The sequence below is a fragment of the Lissotriton vulgaris genome, chromosome 10 (assembly GCF_964263255.1).
Source record: "Lissotriton vulgaris chromosome 10, aLisVul1.2, whole genome shotgun sequence".
NCBI classification, from domain to species: domain Eukaryota; kingdom Metazoa; phylum Chordata; class Amphibia; order Caudata; family Salamandridae; genus Lissotriton; species Lissotriton vulgaris.
The window spans coordinates 833,374,085-833,390,429 of record NC_141698.1 but is presented as its reverse complement, the minus strand read 5'-3'; the positions used below and the strand labels follow the sequence as shown (position 1 = coordinate 833,390,429).

The 16,345-nt window shown below is 43.8% G+C and overlaps 1 protein-coding gene across 1 annotated transcript in view; it reads left to right on the top strand.

Annotated features, from left to right (window-relative positions):
* IGF2BP3 (insulin like growth factor 2 mRNA binding protein 3) overlaps positions 1 to 16,345 on the top strand; it is a 1,069,372-nt gene that overhangs the window by 305,276 nt on the left and 747,751 nt on the right. The window lies entirely within an intron of this gene.

Below are 16,345 nucleotides of genomic sequence, written 5' to 3'. Positions count from 1 at the left end.
CTATTTAGGCATGTCTGTTCCCCAGATACTCGTAACACATGCCACCTGGCATCCATAGGAGCTTCATGCACCACAACCTCCGACATTATCCTCGTCACCTTTCTACAATACTGCTGTATGATCGGGCATTCCCATATAATATGAAAGAAGGTACCCCTCTGATTACATCCCCTCTGACAATTCTCCGTTGTTATGCGCCCCAGCTTTATCATGAGCGTGCTGATGTAGTAAGACCTATGTAAGATTCTCCGTTGGACGAGCCTGAACCTTGCCCTAATCACCACTTCTCTAGGGCTTTGCACCACCTCCGCCCAGTCATCCTCCTCCAGCAAGCCCACGTCAGACTCCCAGGACTCCCTTAGCTTTAAAAGGAGATCCAGGGCGTTATTGATCTTATATGTGCAGGACAGTGCTTTTTCCGGAATTGTATCTAATACTAATCTGTCCTCTAGCGGTCTATATTCAGGGATCTGGTCCCCCTCCTTGAGGTGACTGCCCAGCACATGTTTCATCTGCAAGTACCTATAGTGGTCTGTATCCACTAATGATATTCTTTTTGTAATTCGGGGAACGTGAGCATGGCCTGTCTCCGCCTCACATCTCCCAGGCACACTATATCCATCAGTTTCCATTTACTGAAACCCCGAGTCTGCCCACGTCCTGAAGCATATCGCTGTCCAATATAGAGGTCTGTTCCGTCAGTCTGTTAGCCCAGCCCAGAAATCAATTGGCCCTCGTCCACACATTTACTACTATCTGTATGTGGTGGCATGCTTTCTTTCTTCCCTCGACCATACAGTGCACCTAGGTATCCTCCGCCCCCCCGTCACTCAGTGGTCCCCCCTGTACGCTGGGTAATTTCTGTCTTTGAATACCCAGTCATTGAATACCATTAGATGTGAGGCCCAGTAATACTTTTAAAGGTCCGGAATGGCTAATCCGCCTTTATACTCCCTTTTGTAAAATGGCAAATGCGATCTGTGCCACCCTACTGTCCCAGTTCACTATCCACGTCCTTTAAGAATTTGTAGGGTATTGGACATACATACAATATTCGTGGTAACAACATCATTTTAAAGAGAACTGCTCTCACCATAAGGGATATTGGCAGATTCCTCCAGTGGGCGACGTCTCTCTTTAAGCGTTCCAGCTGTGGTTCCCCCCAGAAATCCTGCGTCTTTTCTGGCTATCTGTATACCCAGATATTTAAAGCTATCCATTTTTTTTTTTTTATTCAAATCGTTTTTATTGAGAATTTTGGAGAAAAGACAATACAATAAATCTTCCATTACATAGATTGATTCAACCATAGCAGTAAGTGGCACCTACACAAAATCAAAGAAAAATAAACACAAGTATGTCCGGTATATCTCATCCAAGCTATCAGCGGGCACAATAATCACAGTGCATACAGAAGTAAATTATACAATCAGTGGAGCATATATGGATAACAAACATTTGCAAGTCTACATCACGGGGATCAAAGTGAGAGGACGACACATCTTGAGAGGTCCAGAACTTTTTGTTGGAAGGTTTCCATGTAGCCGATAGTAGCACTGGATTATCTGCTCCTCTCAAGAAAGAGAGCCACTCCAGCTAGATTTTAAAATTGACCTCTGCAAATGTTTTCCACTTACAGAGGATGACCTTGCATGCAAATGTTAACATTACATCTAAAAGTTGGCGGTCATGGATGTCTGGCAATTGTGTGTCTAGTGCACCTAGTGTGATGTAGATAAAGTCCTTCACAGGATCAATTCCAAATATCTGGTGGATATAAGCAAAGATTTTCTCCCAGAATGTCTGTAGTAAAGGGCAGTGGAAAAGCATGTGGGAAAGATCCCCGGTTGCTGACTGGTAATTCCAGCAATTGGGCGTGTCTTTTAGATGGCATTTATACAACCTCTGAGGAGTCCAGAATGCTCTGTTCAGCAGCATGTATTTTGTCTGGCAGAGGATTGGGGAAACCTTATTGGACAACGCAGTATTATATATTACATCCCAGTCTACCGCTATTCCTGTTGAGTTAGATTCCGATTCCCATTTGCCTTCTACTAGCCTATGGGATTTCTTGGCCAAGGGAAGGAGTAGCTTATGGACTCTAGACACGAAATACCAGGCATGAGTCCGAAGTGGCAAGCGCGTCATAAGCCAAGGTGATTCAGTAATAAGGGTACGTTTAGAGATGGTGGATTTCAATTTCAGGAACTGGTAGAATTCTATGGGGGACAAGTTATAAGTCGTCTGCAATTTCGAGAAGGGGATGGGTTGTGTACCATCGTAGAGGTCCTTAACCATGTTAATGCCTTTTTCAGCCCACAGGTCCCAATAGAGGGTTTTGCCATCTATCTTAAACATAGGATTTCTCCACAACGACACCAAGGTGGATTTTTTCACTACGGAATTAGTTTTATGGGATTGGTCAAGCCTTAACAGGGCTCGTCTAGTATTTAACAGGATGTATTTGGAGTGAGGCAAGTGTTTTAAGTCCATGGTAAGGAGGGCCGGAAGGGGTGCATGTGTGATGACAGAATTTTCAATAGTTAGCCACACTGGAACATAGGATGGAGAGTCTACCAGCCAGAGAGCACCCTGTTTGCAGAGGAAAGCCGTCTGGTAGTTCCTGAACGAGGGGAGGCCCAGGCCGCCTTTCTCTTTTGCTAGTTGCAACTTTTTAAATGATATCTTGGCTCTTTTCCCTCGCCACAGAAACCCCCAAACAGCTTATCCACTTTCTTGATAAAGTCGTCCGTAAAAGTAATTGGGAGCATGCTAGCTAAGTAGTTAACCAGTGGGGTGCACATCATTTTAAGAGTTTCAGTCCTACCCCACCAGGAAAGAAACTTGGGTGACCAGCCGTCTAACAATGTGGAGATCTTTTTTAAGGTCCGTTCCTCATTCACTTTTAAGGTTGATATTAAATCTTTCCCGAAATCCAGACCCAGGTATTTAAAATATTGTGGTTGCCAGGTGAGGCCAGAGGTTCCGAGTATGTCCTTATTTCCGACATTATTCAGGAGTTTGACCTCCGTTTTGTCCTTATTCAGTTTATAGCCTGAAACCCTAGAGTATTCACCGATAGTATTCATTAGCGCAGGAATAGCTTCATCAGCCTTTTCCGACATGATGAGCACATCGTCCGCGTATTCAGTTAGTTTTACAGTGCAGCCATTGAATGGTATGCCAGCAATGGCATCGTTATGCCATGTATGATATAGGAACGGTTCAATTGCTAGCAAGAACAAGGACGGGGAGAGAGGACATCCTTGTCTCGTTCCCTGTTTTAGACAAAAAGATGAGGAAAAGGAGCCACCTGCTCTAACCTTTGCAGTAGGACAGGCGTATAAGGACATTACAAGCTTCGTGAATGTTACGCCGAAGTTGAATTTGTGTAATACTGCTTCGAGAAAAGCCCAATCTACCTTATCGAAAGCCTTTTCGGCATCCAACGTGATTGCCGCTGTGGGGGTATCTAGAAGTTTTGCTTTCTCCAACACATGTGCCAGTACTCTGGTGTTATCACTGGACAGTCTAGGTTTTAAAAAACCTGCTTGAGATGGATGTATCAGGTTGGGGAGAACTCGCTGGAGTCGGGCTGAGAGAATCATAGCTAGGATCTTAGTCGAGATTAATCAAGGAAATGGGTCTGTAATTTTTTGAACATGCAGCTTGGTTTGTGCACCGAGCATTGGAGGTGGTCCGTTTGATAGCATGTACAGGAGTGACTAATCCCAGTTAATCTGGTATCCGGAGTACCAGTTAATCTGGTATCCGGAGTACCCTTCAAAGAGCTAAAAAATCTGCGGTAGCTGGTTAATTGTGAACCTTTGTCTTGTTGAATACCAAGGACATCGTCAGCGTATAGCAATATCCTCTCCTAGTGGTGCCCCCCAAAGAAGCCAGGTATCACTGGGTCCCCCTCACCTATGCAGCAAGCGGCTCGATTGCCAATGCGAATAGAATCGGTGAAAGAGGGCAGCCCTGCCTTGTACCCTTATGAAGATCAAAGGAGTGGGACACTGAACCATTCGCTTGAATCCTAGCCAGGGGATGTGTATACAGAAGCTTAATCCAAGACTGGAATTGCGGGCCGAACCCAAAACTCTTCAGGACCTCAAACAGATAGTGCCACTCCATACTGTCAAACGCCATGCAGGCGTCAAGGGACAGGAGCGCTGCCTCTACCCCAGGGTTGGTCTTTACCAGGTGCATCACCCCATAGCGCTGTCAAAGACTAAGCCTAGTGCTACGGTGGGGCATAAAGCCCGATTGGTCTGGGTGTATCCGGGTCTTGATTGGTACTAGACGGCGATTCACCAAGACCGTGGCCAGTATTTTAACATCCATCTTTAACAAGGATATCGGCCGGTACGAGCTACACTGGTCAGGTGGTTTGCCCGCCTTGGGGATTACAACAATGGTTGCAGTCCGCTAATCAAATGGCAAACATCCTGCTCTTTCGCTTTATTAAACATACCTAGGAGATATGGGGCCACTATACTTGCCGTGCAGTTGAAGAGCTCCACGGGCAAACCATTTGGTCCCGGTGCCTTCCCTGCCTGTTGGTCCTGTATGGCGCCTACTATTTCCTCAGCTATTATGTCCTTGATACTTTCACGGTCTTCCTCTGACAGCACCGGCAGTCTCATTTCCTCTAGCAGTTTGCAACCGTCTTTGGCTTACCTTACTGGGTTGGACTCCTATAATTCCTCATAGTAATCTGCAAAGGCCCATGTCATGTCCTCGCCAGTAGAGTGCGCCTGCCCTCTTTTGTCGCCACCCAGCGCCTTTCCCTGTCTCTTTTCTAACCAGGCTATCATTTTGTTGGCTTTGTCTCCCAGGTCATATACTCTTCTCTGCGTTGTGGCATTATTTGCCAGGTCTTGCAGTTCCTGCCTCTTAAGTTCTAACAGGTGTGCTAATTCCTTGTCTGTTCTCCCACCCTCCAGATAGCTTGCCTCCATCTCCATTATTGTTGCCTCTCGTCTCTTTTCTTTGTTATTACCTCCTATGCAGGCCTGAACATGTCCCCTCATGACTGGTTTAAACGCCTCCCACAAAGTACAGGCCTCCTCAACCACCCCCTCATTTTCTTGGATGTAGAGGTGTGCCTGTTCCCGGACTTTTTGTGTATTTTCTTTATTCTTAAAGAACCATGAGTTCAGCCTGGGTGGTAGAGTATATGTTCGAGTCTGTCCCCTCACCATTACCTCTACTGGAGAGTGGTCCAAAATACCTCGCGGACCAATTCTTGTGTTAGAAAACCATGCCTCCCCACCTCTGTGTGTCAGTATGTGGTCAAGTCATGAGTAACTACCGTGGGCGGATGAGTAGAAGGTGTATTGGTGGGTGTTCGGGTTAAGCAATCGCCAAAGATCTGTGTGACTACAGCTTCAACGAATGCGCTAAGTGGTTCCACCCCTCTCTCCCTAGTTGATATGGATTCCCTTTCAAGCCCCTGTTCAATGGTAGAGTTCATGTCTGTACCCAGCATTAGTAGTCTCTGCGGAAGGTCGACCAGCAAGGTCCCCAGAGCTGCAAACGCCTCGGACCGCACTGCCGGTGGAATGTAAAGAGACCCTATTAACCGCCTGCCCTTCACATTTCCCTGTAAGGGCCACAAACCGCCCCAGGGGATTGTGCCAGATCTTTCCAGTTACCAAGGGAAGACTCGTTTTGACCAGTATTCCCACTCCTCGTGATCCGGTCGTGTAACCAGCATGGGCAACCAGCTTATATCCGTATCTATCTAGTGCGCAATATCTATGGCCTTTGAGATGTGTTTCCTGTAGTAACACAACACCCGGGGAGTGTCAGTGTAGATTGTCGATGTAGATATTGTAGTTCTATGCTTCGTTTAATGCGGCTCCCCAGGCCATTAACATTCCATGACAAACTCTTAAGGCTGGTAGCCCCTTGCTGTCCCTCCTTTTGCCTCCCTGCTTATGTCTGTCCTGTTCCCTGCGATGTTACTTGCTCATGTTAGCAAGTTGTATCAACCCATTACCCTGACTGTGTAATTAAAAAAAACTAACAATAAAACAATAGAAACCTACAATGCATAACATTCCCCAGAATACACTAACCCTCTCCCTGCTGCCCTGCTGGTGGGTATAGTAACTCTCACCTCCCCAACTCGCAGAGTGCCTGTTGCCCCGAACAAGTAAACAAAATGGGGTTGGTTGGTGTCGGGCTGTAAAAGCCCCTTCTCCAGGGTCCCGCTGTAGTGTAATATAGGTTTTTTCAAATTATCCCTATTCCTGAGGTTATACCTCCTTTCAGAGGGCTCCTTTTGAGGAGACCTACCTCCTGGAATGAGAACGCTTCTCTTTAAAAGTTGGTTTGCTATTTTCCCACTTCTTTTTAGAAGGAGTAGGAGTGTTTTTAATGAAGACTTTTTTTTAACTGTATAATTCTATAAAATTTTGTATGTTACTAAGTAAGTCCTCGTCCGATACTGATTCAATGTCAGGGTCCGGTGTGTAGCCAGCTAGAGCAGACCATGTTGCTCCTGGTCTACCTAGTAGACCGAGCCTGCAATGTGATTTAAATGTTTTAGGGAGCCGTTAAACCAGAGCTCATGCTCCTGGTAAGTGAGTGGAATTTCCATATCCTCGAACAGAATATATTTCTCTGGTGGATCAGCTTCTTTGTAGGAGTGAAACATACGTTTTACTGTATTTGCTTCTGGGAAGACTGTCCATGAATAGAATACCTCTGTCTGGTCATATTCATGTGCCTCCATCACAAAAACAGCTCTACCACCTCTTGATGATAGGCCATGCTTTATAAGTTTTATAGTGATGACTTTTCTTAAAGTTTGAGGAATTATTACAGCAATTGAATCAGTTTCTTCAAAACCTGTTTAGTTAAAAGCTGCACCGGAGTTGTCGCCTGTAACTGCAATCGAAGTTTTATCCTGGTCACTCATTTCCATGAAAGTTGCAGAGCAAGTTTCACGGGAACAAAGATAAGGTGCACAATATTTTGGAACTCTGTATCCTTCAACGTTGAACAAACCAAAAAGCTAATACCTAAGAATTTTCGTCCTACTCTGCTATGGCGAATATTATCCCTTACCCATTCCAGACGTCTATTGGAGTATTATGGGACAAGGGGTCTCTGGGAAAAGCACGACTGAGTTACTTTAGTATCTAGCTTTAAATTAGTGCCTTACCAAACCTTTGGGCGCCATGTAGTGTAGTTTCTATATACCGAATAGGCTCTGCGCATTGGGATAACATACACTATAGATTTGACATATGAATGAGGTCAGTATGTCTCGGTCGAATATATTCAACTTAATCATGTGTGCCAGCTAACTCGGAGGTCACAAGAAACTTTCTCAAATAAACAAGAAGGGATTAGTCTCGGACAGCCGCATAAACATGACAACTTTGTTTCCCTTAGAATCGGAACAATATCTTCACAGTTGTGAAAACAATAGATAACTAGTTCACTCAGTCAATCGTGCTTGCTTTGTTTCTACAGAGTTGCATAGAAATAGAGAGACGGGGGTTTCAATAAAAAGGGAACAGTCTTATTTCTCATGCAAGAGATATGAACTGCTACAATTGTTAGACAGAACGCGAAGTATAATGCGTACAGCGTAAACACTAATATAAAATCCTGTCTATTGCTATGACATATATAAAAATACATACATAAATAACACAGGCTAAAATACTCAACTGGTGCTTCTAAAATACTCCTACCCCAGTGTACCTAACCTAGGTATAGTACGAGGGAAGAAGTAGATGCTGCCTTAGCATAAGGTTTAGTTTTGCCAAAAATTGCCAAAGGTTTCTCTAGGTTCTGCTCCATACCTTAGAATGAGAGAGGTTGGTATCTCTTTCACAGGACTCAATTTCCCAACACCCCGCAAGGGGAGTCAGAAACACGAGCTGGATTCTCAGCAGAAGGATGACCGCGTCTAGTCAGTGTGTCAGCTGGGGAGTTGGCTTCCTTCGGTACTTGCTGTGGCGAGCTGCGTCGTGCAAGTAGGAAGTCGAACTGCACCGAACCACATAGTGCTTTGCTGTAGCAAGTGAAGGTATATTTATGCCTTGAAGGTGTTTTAGGAATGCCAGCTTTGACGTAAAGTCGGGCATATAACGTCATGAATGAACCCCTAAGGAATAGATGTTCATTGTAAAATAACTGAGTTCTTGGAAAAATCAATATCCAAGCAAGGGGAACTCCCTAACGGCTTAAGAGTCTGGTTTTCCAAAAAGCCGTTGTGACGTAGATGAACGGATGGAAGTAGCCATGCCTGTATTTGGGTAGCAAGGACTATGCCTATATAAGGGCAAATGTGAATTATACCTATATAAGGGCATGAATCTGGAAATGCATACAGAATCTAAATCGATACACAACACCGCTCCCGCTGCGCAATAATGTTTGAATCCAGTAGCAACATTGATATTCCATTATACCGATGGTCTCAATATTAGGGTTCATGTTCTTAGTGCCTCCCCTCCACCCTCCGTCCTCCTGACAATAAGACCTTATCTTCTCAGTTCTCAACTAGACGTTGCACCAAAGTCACTTTTTCTAGACCCTCCGTCTCTCTCCAGCCAGGCAGCGTTCAGTTCGTTCTTATTCCAATTCCTGCCTTTGCTGTCCTGTGTTGTTCTCACCATCTTCCTCGTTGAGAGTTTGAGCCTACGTTGTGCCATCCCTCCGCGGAGCTGAAGAACCACGCATTCCCTTCGGCCTTGACTCTCAACTTCCCTGGAAACATCATAGAGTACTTGAGTTCTTTCGCACGCAGGTCCTTTTTGACAGTTTCGAAGGCACGCCTTTGCGGTTGTGTGTTTAGTGTGAAGTCAGGGGAAAAATCGTATCACAGCACATCCATGTCTACCTCGACGACTGGCTCATAAAAGCCAGGTCATACAACCAGTGTGTGGAACACACTCATGCCACGATCCAACTGCTCCACAACTGGGGATACACAATAAACCACACCAAGTCTCATCTGCAACCATCCAAAGCACAACAATACCTCGGAGCTAGCTTATCCAAATCCAGTAAGGATAGCCATCATGCAAACCTTTCTCACAAAGTTTCAGCCACAACACTCCCTTCCAGCACGAGTGTTCATGCAACTCATAGGGATGATGGCCTCTTGCATTTGCATAGTGCCCCATGCAAGACTTCAAATGCGTCCTCTACAAGAGTTCCTATCATGTGAATGAAACCAGGCTCAAGGTCAATTAACAGACCTAGTGTTAGTAGACGGTCGGACTCCTCGCTCTCTACAGTGGTGGAACACCAAAAACCTTTCCAAGGGACTACCATTCCTAGAGCCAGTTCCTCAGATAATCTTGACAGTGGACGCATCGCTCTCCGGCTGGGGGGGCCTGCCTACTGCAACACACCATGCAAGGCAGGTGGACACCGCAACTAAAGCTACTCCACATCAATCATCTGGAGTTACTAGCTATATTCCTAGCACTAAAAGCTTTTGAAAAGCAAGTATAAAACAAAGCCCGCACGGACAACCTGACAGCCATGTATTACATACAGAAGCAGGGAGGCACACACTCCCTGCAGCTATCTCAACTAGCACAGGACATATGGCGGTGGGCCAAACCTCAAAACATATTCCTTCTAGCCCAGCATGTTCCAGGAGTACAAAATACCATAGCGGATCTGTTAATTCGTCAAACACAACAGACACACAAGTGGGAACTTCATTTGCAAGTTCTTCAACCATTCTTTCAGATGTCGGGACAACCTCAGATACACCTCTTTGCCACCCACGAAAACACCAAATGCCCAAGCTTCGCTGCCAGAAATCCACACCCACTGTCCAAAGGCAATGCGATATGGATAAACTGGTCAAACATATGTGCGTACGCTTTTCCACCTCTACCACTCATGCCACTAGTAGTACGCAAACTACAGCAGCATTCTCTAACCCTCATCCTAGTTGCTCCAACGTGGTTCAGACAGCCGTGGTACACCACACTGCTACAACTCTGTAGTACCGCACCAAAAATTATACCAGTCTCCACACCTTTTAACACAGAACTGTGGAGAGATCAGTCACCCGGACCCAGCTCAGCTCAACCTTGCGATCTTGCTCCTGAAATCCTAGAATTCTGGATTTCTTAACCTTCCTACAGACTGCATGAATGTCATAAAAGAAGCTAGACTTCCAACCACTAGGGCATGTTATGCAGCTAAGTGGAAACGCTTTGTAATGTATTGTCACAACAACATTAATCCCCTAGACTGGTCTATTCAACACATCATAGGATACTTACTGCATCTCCAAAGATGTAACTTAGCCTACTTGTCTATTAAACTGCATTTGGCTGCAATAGCAGCATATCTGCATAACAGACAGTATCTATCTCTGTTCAGAGTGCCTGCTAATAAAGCCTTTATGGAAGGCCTTAACAGAATAATTCCTCCCAGAATACCACCTTCACCTGTGTGGAATTTAAACCTTTTTCTCACACGGCTAATGGTACTTCCCTTCGAACAATTACATAAATGTGAACTACAATTTTTAACATGGAAGGTTGCGTTCCTAGTAGCAGCTATTACTTCTCTGTGAAGAGTTAGTGAACTACAAGCACTAACCATTCAAGAACCCTTCTTGCAAATGCATCATAATAAGGTCGTTCTACGCACTAATCCGAAATTCCTGCCCAAAGTCATTTCTCCCTTCCTCCTCAACCAATCTGTGGAACTGACGGTTTTCTTCTGGCAGCCACAGACAGTAGCAGAAAGAGCTTCATACCCTAGATGTCAAAAGAGCATTGCTATACTATATCGAGAGAACACAACCCTTTTGTAAGACAAAACAACTTTTTGTGTCTTTCTCACCACCACACAAACGTAATCCCATTTCAAAATCTGTGATAGCTAGATGGATTGTCAAATGCATACAGATTGTTACCACAAAGCTAAACGCACGTTATATGTTCCTCCTAAAGCCCACCCTACAAGGAAAATAGGTACTTCAATGGCATTTTTAGGGAACATTCCCCTAGATGACATCTGCAGAGCAGCTACATGGTCTACACTGCACACATTCACAAAACATTATTGTGTAGATGTGCAAACCAAACAACAAGCTAATGTGGGCCAGGCTGTTCTCAAAACATTATTTCAAACTACTTCAACAGAGAGAGGTGGTCGCCGCTATGAGTGGGTACTGCTATACAATCTATGCACAGTGTGTAATCTGCAGCTCAAAATGCCTCAAACGGAAAATGCTACTTACCAGTATGCATCTGTTTTTGGCATGTAGAGCTGCATTTACATACGCCCACCCGCCTCCGCGTCTACCCTTGTCTGTTCCAGTATTATCTTAATTAGATACAGATTACATGGACAGCCTTCCTTTTCTTGCAAAGCTCAATCATTTGCCTAATGGCGTAAACAATCTGAGGATGGAGCCGATGCCCATGCGCAATGTGGTCCAAAGGAGGAGTCTCCTATCTTGTGACTTCCAAAGCCCTTTTCAAGACAACAACAAAGTGCAAACATCCGGGCCCAACACTAGGTGGCGATCTATGCAGTGTGTAACTCTGCAGCTCTACATGCCAAGAACAGATGCATACTGGTAAGTAGCATTTTCCTATCTGTACTTGTTTCTGAGCTGGAATTTGTCAAGCTCAAACACAAACTCATATATTTTGAATTAATGTACGCACCGTCGGCAGAGTGGTTTCAGCAAAACCAGCACTTGCCCCCTTTATGGGCTTGCGTGTGGGTGCTGAAAAGATATAGCCTCTGATTCTTCTGTAAGAGCGGGTGTGACTCCTAGTGGCATTATTTTCAGGCCGTCTTGTGTAAAACTAACAGCAAGACCAACCCAGATGCTGCACCGAAAAGGGCTCTTTGGAGTTCAGGAGCAATATCCATTCTATCCTACACAAAAGCGGATCCTGCCTCTTCACCATGTCAGTTGTCTAAAACAACGTGATTCTACAATCTCTTCTGACCATCTCCAAGGATAAGGTGAACATGAATGGCATGATTCCTAATTGGTTCTAGTCTTTTTCTGACAAAGGGTCCCAACTAATAAAGATCAGCTGCTCCTTCTCTGCCAAGACCTCCCTGGAATATGGAGTGCCCAATGACCTTTGTTGTCCCACTAGTCTACTCTCTAAGCCTATCCCACATCAGCTACTCCTTCTATGCTGATGGTACTCTGCTTTACATAAATAATGCCTCACTTAGACATTGAAACCATATCAAAGTTAGACTGTAATCCACTCCTGATGTGCCTGAAGCTCAACCAAACCGGAGTGTCCATCTCTTCCCCAAGCTGCAGTCTGCTGATAAAGAAATCGCTCAAAGATATCATAGTCCTGAACACCAAGTCCATCAAAGTAACGTGTACAAAATCTCTAGGTTTTTCACGACCAATATTGAACCCTAAATGATCACAGCAACAAAACACCTAAATGTGCTCAGCTCCAGCATAAACTATTGAAAGGAATCAGACCGTTTATCCCAGATGATAATTTCAGTCATATTGGAATCTTTCAAGGGTGGATTACGGAACCTCCACCCAAGTAGATATTCCCAAGGTTCACCAGACACCCATCAGAGTGACCCTTTTTCTGCTAGATTGGTCCATGCCACTAAATAATTCAATCATACTTCTCTACCTCTTCTCTGGTTATTCTTGTTGAAACTGGCTTTCAGTAGAAGTGAGTGCCAATTTTGAGATGTTCTGTGTAACCTGCAATGTATTTCTCAAAGACCTTCTTAACTGTTTCGTAGAGGAACTCATTTTAGGGGTTGGGAAGACACCCAACAAAATTCTGGAGTTGAAAGAAATTCCGGTTATCGTAGCGGCTCTTCTAGAGAAATGCCCCCAGACTATGGGACTCTTAGCCCAGATATATGGACAACCACTTTCTATGAATTGAGAAAGAAACTTCAGTCCTGTCCGTTTGAACAATACATGTCACCATGATGTATCTAATCTTGCGTAACTCAATGTAGACCAATTTGAATCTAAAACCCTGGACTAGAAAGTTAACCTCCTACATGGCTTTGTTGAACTTAAATTCACGTTTGTTTCCACTTGTTTTCCTTCAACCTATTTGATGCAACCATATCCGTTCAATTGCCTATGTAAACTGTTCAGTTATCCCCTTATCCCCAATTATGGGGATAATGGGATACGTTATCCCATTATCCCCGTAATTGGGGATAAGGAGATAACTGGTTCACTTGTCTTTTCATTGTTTCACAACTATTTGCAACTGTAAAGCGCTCTTGCACCCTAGGGTCTTGGCGCTACAGAAAACGAAATGAAGCATTTTTCACCAAAAGCTTACTGTGAAGTGTATTATGACATACGTAGAGGAATGATCTGTTTCAGAAATTGAAGATCTGCACTTTCGAAATTGGCTTAAAATTCTGTTTAAACTTGTTAGTTATTCAGTGTTTGGAGTCAGTCTGACATTTAATGCCAGTGTTTGGATACCCTTAGGTTTTGCTGCATAATAAATACTTATGATCGACTATGACTTGTGACTTTAGAAGGACTGTTACCTTTGACGGACTGTGACTATGTACACTGAAGTTCTTTTTCCCTTTAACAGAACATTGAGTCCGTATACCATATATAGATTTCCGTTTCATCTTTCTTATTGTATTAATTAGCACATTCACATTTTTCAGAGCTGGATCTCCGGATATGTGGAGTACCAAGATTACGGGATGACAGGGATTCCCTACAGATACTTCCCCTTGTTGCATACATTTGTGAAATTAAGTGTAGCTGATGCTTTAGTAGTTTCCCAAAAGAAGTATTTATTGCAGGATACAGAGAGCTGTCCCAGCTGGCACAGCCAAGGCACATAAACCACAACTGCCACTGAGAGAACACTCAGAGCAGGAGGTTTACCAACACTTTAGGTGGCATCATAGAATACTCCTAGAGCTCTGCAGCAACACATCACCACACATCCCCCCTATATAACTAAGCAACACAAGATCAACTAGGGAAGGTTGCAGAAAGGAAAAAGGAGGCGAAGAACAAACCGTTAAAAATTGTTTCATGAACTTTGTGAATAAACATGGACTAAACTTAATCTCGTAAACATCGTGGTCTGTTATGAACTCATGAACTCTGGAGCTCTTCCTGACTCCATCCCCTCCCAAAACTTTGTTGATATTCTTAAGATTCAGATGGAATACACAGATCTTTGGCTACATGAGAAGTGCTCCGCCAGTTTCCATTTGACAATTTGACAGCATTTTTACGAATATCTAGAATTTGTTGTGAATCTAAAAATTTAGAGAGACCTTTTCTTACAGAAACAGGGTTCTTGATTCTAACCCAATCTCCAACACGGAGTCTAGGGTACTTTCTTGGCTGAAGTTTCATAATTTTTAGAACCTGCTTCAGTAGATTTCTTGTTGGCAGACTCCCACATACACCTCATTTCACAACTTTGATGGAAAGATTTCACTATCCAGAAAGGGAAAACTTGTGGTGAAGCTTTTCTCCCTCTCATAAGTTCGACGATACAGAAATTAGTAGTGACATGAGGCGAAGTGCGGTATGACAAAATTACATCTTTCACAGCTTGAAAAACATTTTGATCTAAAAACTGCTTGCACACACTTCACCACAACTCTATTGAATCATTGTCTTGCAATTACTTTGTGTGTGGTAAAGTGGAGTTCCAGTGTGCTTAATGCCACAGGATCGTAGAAAATAATTAATTTTCTCAAACAAATTGCACACCGTTGTCAGTAAGATTTTCCTCAGGATAACCTTCCCTGAGAAATTGTATTCAGACAGTTAATAACACTTAGTTTGGTGTATTAATGGGTTCAACCTCAACCCACCTAGGCAGATTATCGATGAGAACTAGAAAATATTTTGAGTTGGAAGGAAGAACGTGGAAGGGTCCCATAAAATCCATCCCAATCCTTTGTCAGGCCCTATCAGGAGGGAGCAGAGAAGATCCAGTTACACCTTCAAAAATTAGAACTTTGTCACTTGCATTGCAGCGTGAACATTGTCTTACTGAATATCCATTCTGGGCCACCAGAAGTCTGTTCTAACATTCCACTTGGTGATGGTAGCACCAAGATGACCTGAGTGTGCAGCTAAGACAATTTTTTCTCAATAACATATGGGAGGTAAACGTTAGTTGCCTCTAACCACTTTTCCGCCCTCCATTGAAAGTTCATCACTGACCTTCCAGAACATCTGCAGTTCAAGGGAAATACATTTCTCTTTGGGCCAGCCTTTCTTGATTAAGGAAACAACTTCTTTGAGTACAATATCTTTATCAACTTCTGTTACCCAGTCATCTTCTGCAAAAGATTAACAGTCCTGACTGATATGTGCTACAAAACACTCCTCCACCTCAGTCTCCTATTCTTGCTCCTCAGTGTCAGGAACAGGGAGACTAGATAAACAGTCTGCTCTGGTATTCTTTCCACCGGGAATATACTCTATTCTGAATGTATATTCTTAAAGTTTGGTAGACAACCTTGCTAAACGAGCAGTTGTACATTTGGCATTTTTTGAAGACAAGATGTCGACCAAAAGGTGGTCAGCCTTAAGGATAAATGGTCTGCCCCACAAGTATGGCTTACATTTCTCGACACTCCAGACACAGGCTAAGAGTCTTTTTCAATGACAGAATATCTTTTCTCAACGGGACGAAGCATTGTGGAAACGCAACCTACTGTGTACTCTCTTCCTTCAGAATACTTTGACAAGACAGCACCTAATCCGTACTCACAGGCATCAACTGTAACAACAGTTTGCCTTCTATAAAAGCTTGCAGAGCAGGAGCTTTGACAATGTGGTCCTTAAAAGACTGAAAACCTTTCTCGCACTCCTCAGACCATGTGTAGGTAGCTCCTTTCTTCAGCAGAGCTCTGAAACACTCTGTGGTTTTGGCGAAGTCCATCAATTTCGCATAAAACGCTCAAAAGCCGAGAAAAGATATAAGCTGTTCTTTGTTCTGAGGAGCGGGTGCCTCTATGATACTCTTGATTAGACCTGGTCTGGGTTTAATGCCTTCTGCGGAGATGTGACCTAGATATTCAATCTCCTTTACTTTAAAGGTGCACTTGCTTTTCTGTAGAGTAACTCCTCTGCTCTATAGAATTCTAAAAACTTGATCAAGTCATGTTCAGGTTCAGACTTGGTAAAGATGAGAATGTCATCATGAAAAACTACCACGTGAGGGTTGTGATGAAACATTTCTGTCATGAGTCTCTGAAATACAGCAGCCGCCGAGACCAGACCAAAGGGAAGGCGGCAGAACTGAAAAACACCATCTGGGGTGACAAAAGCGGTGAGATATTGGAACTCAGGGTTTAGCTCGACCTG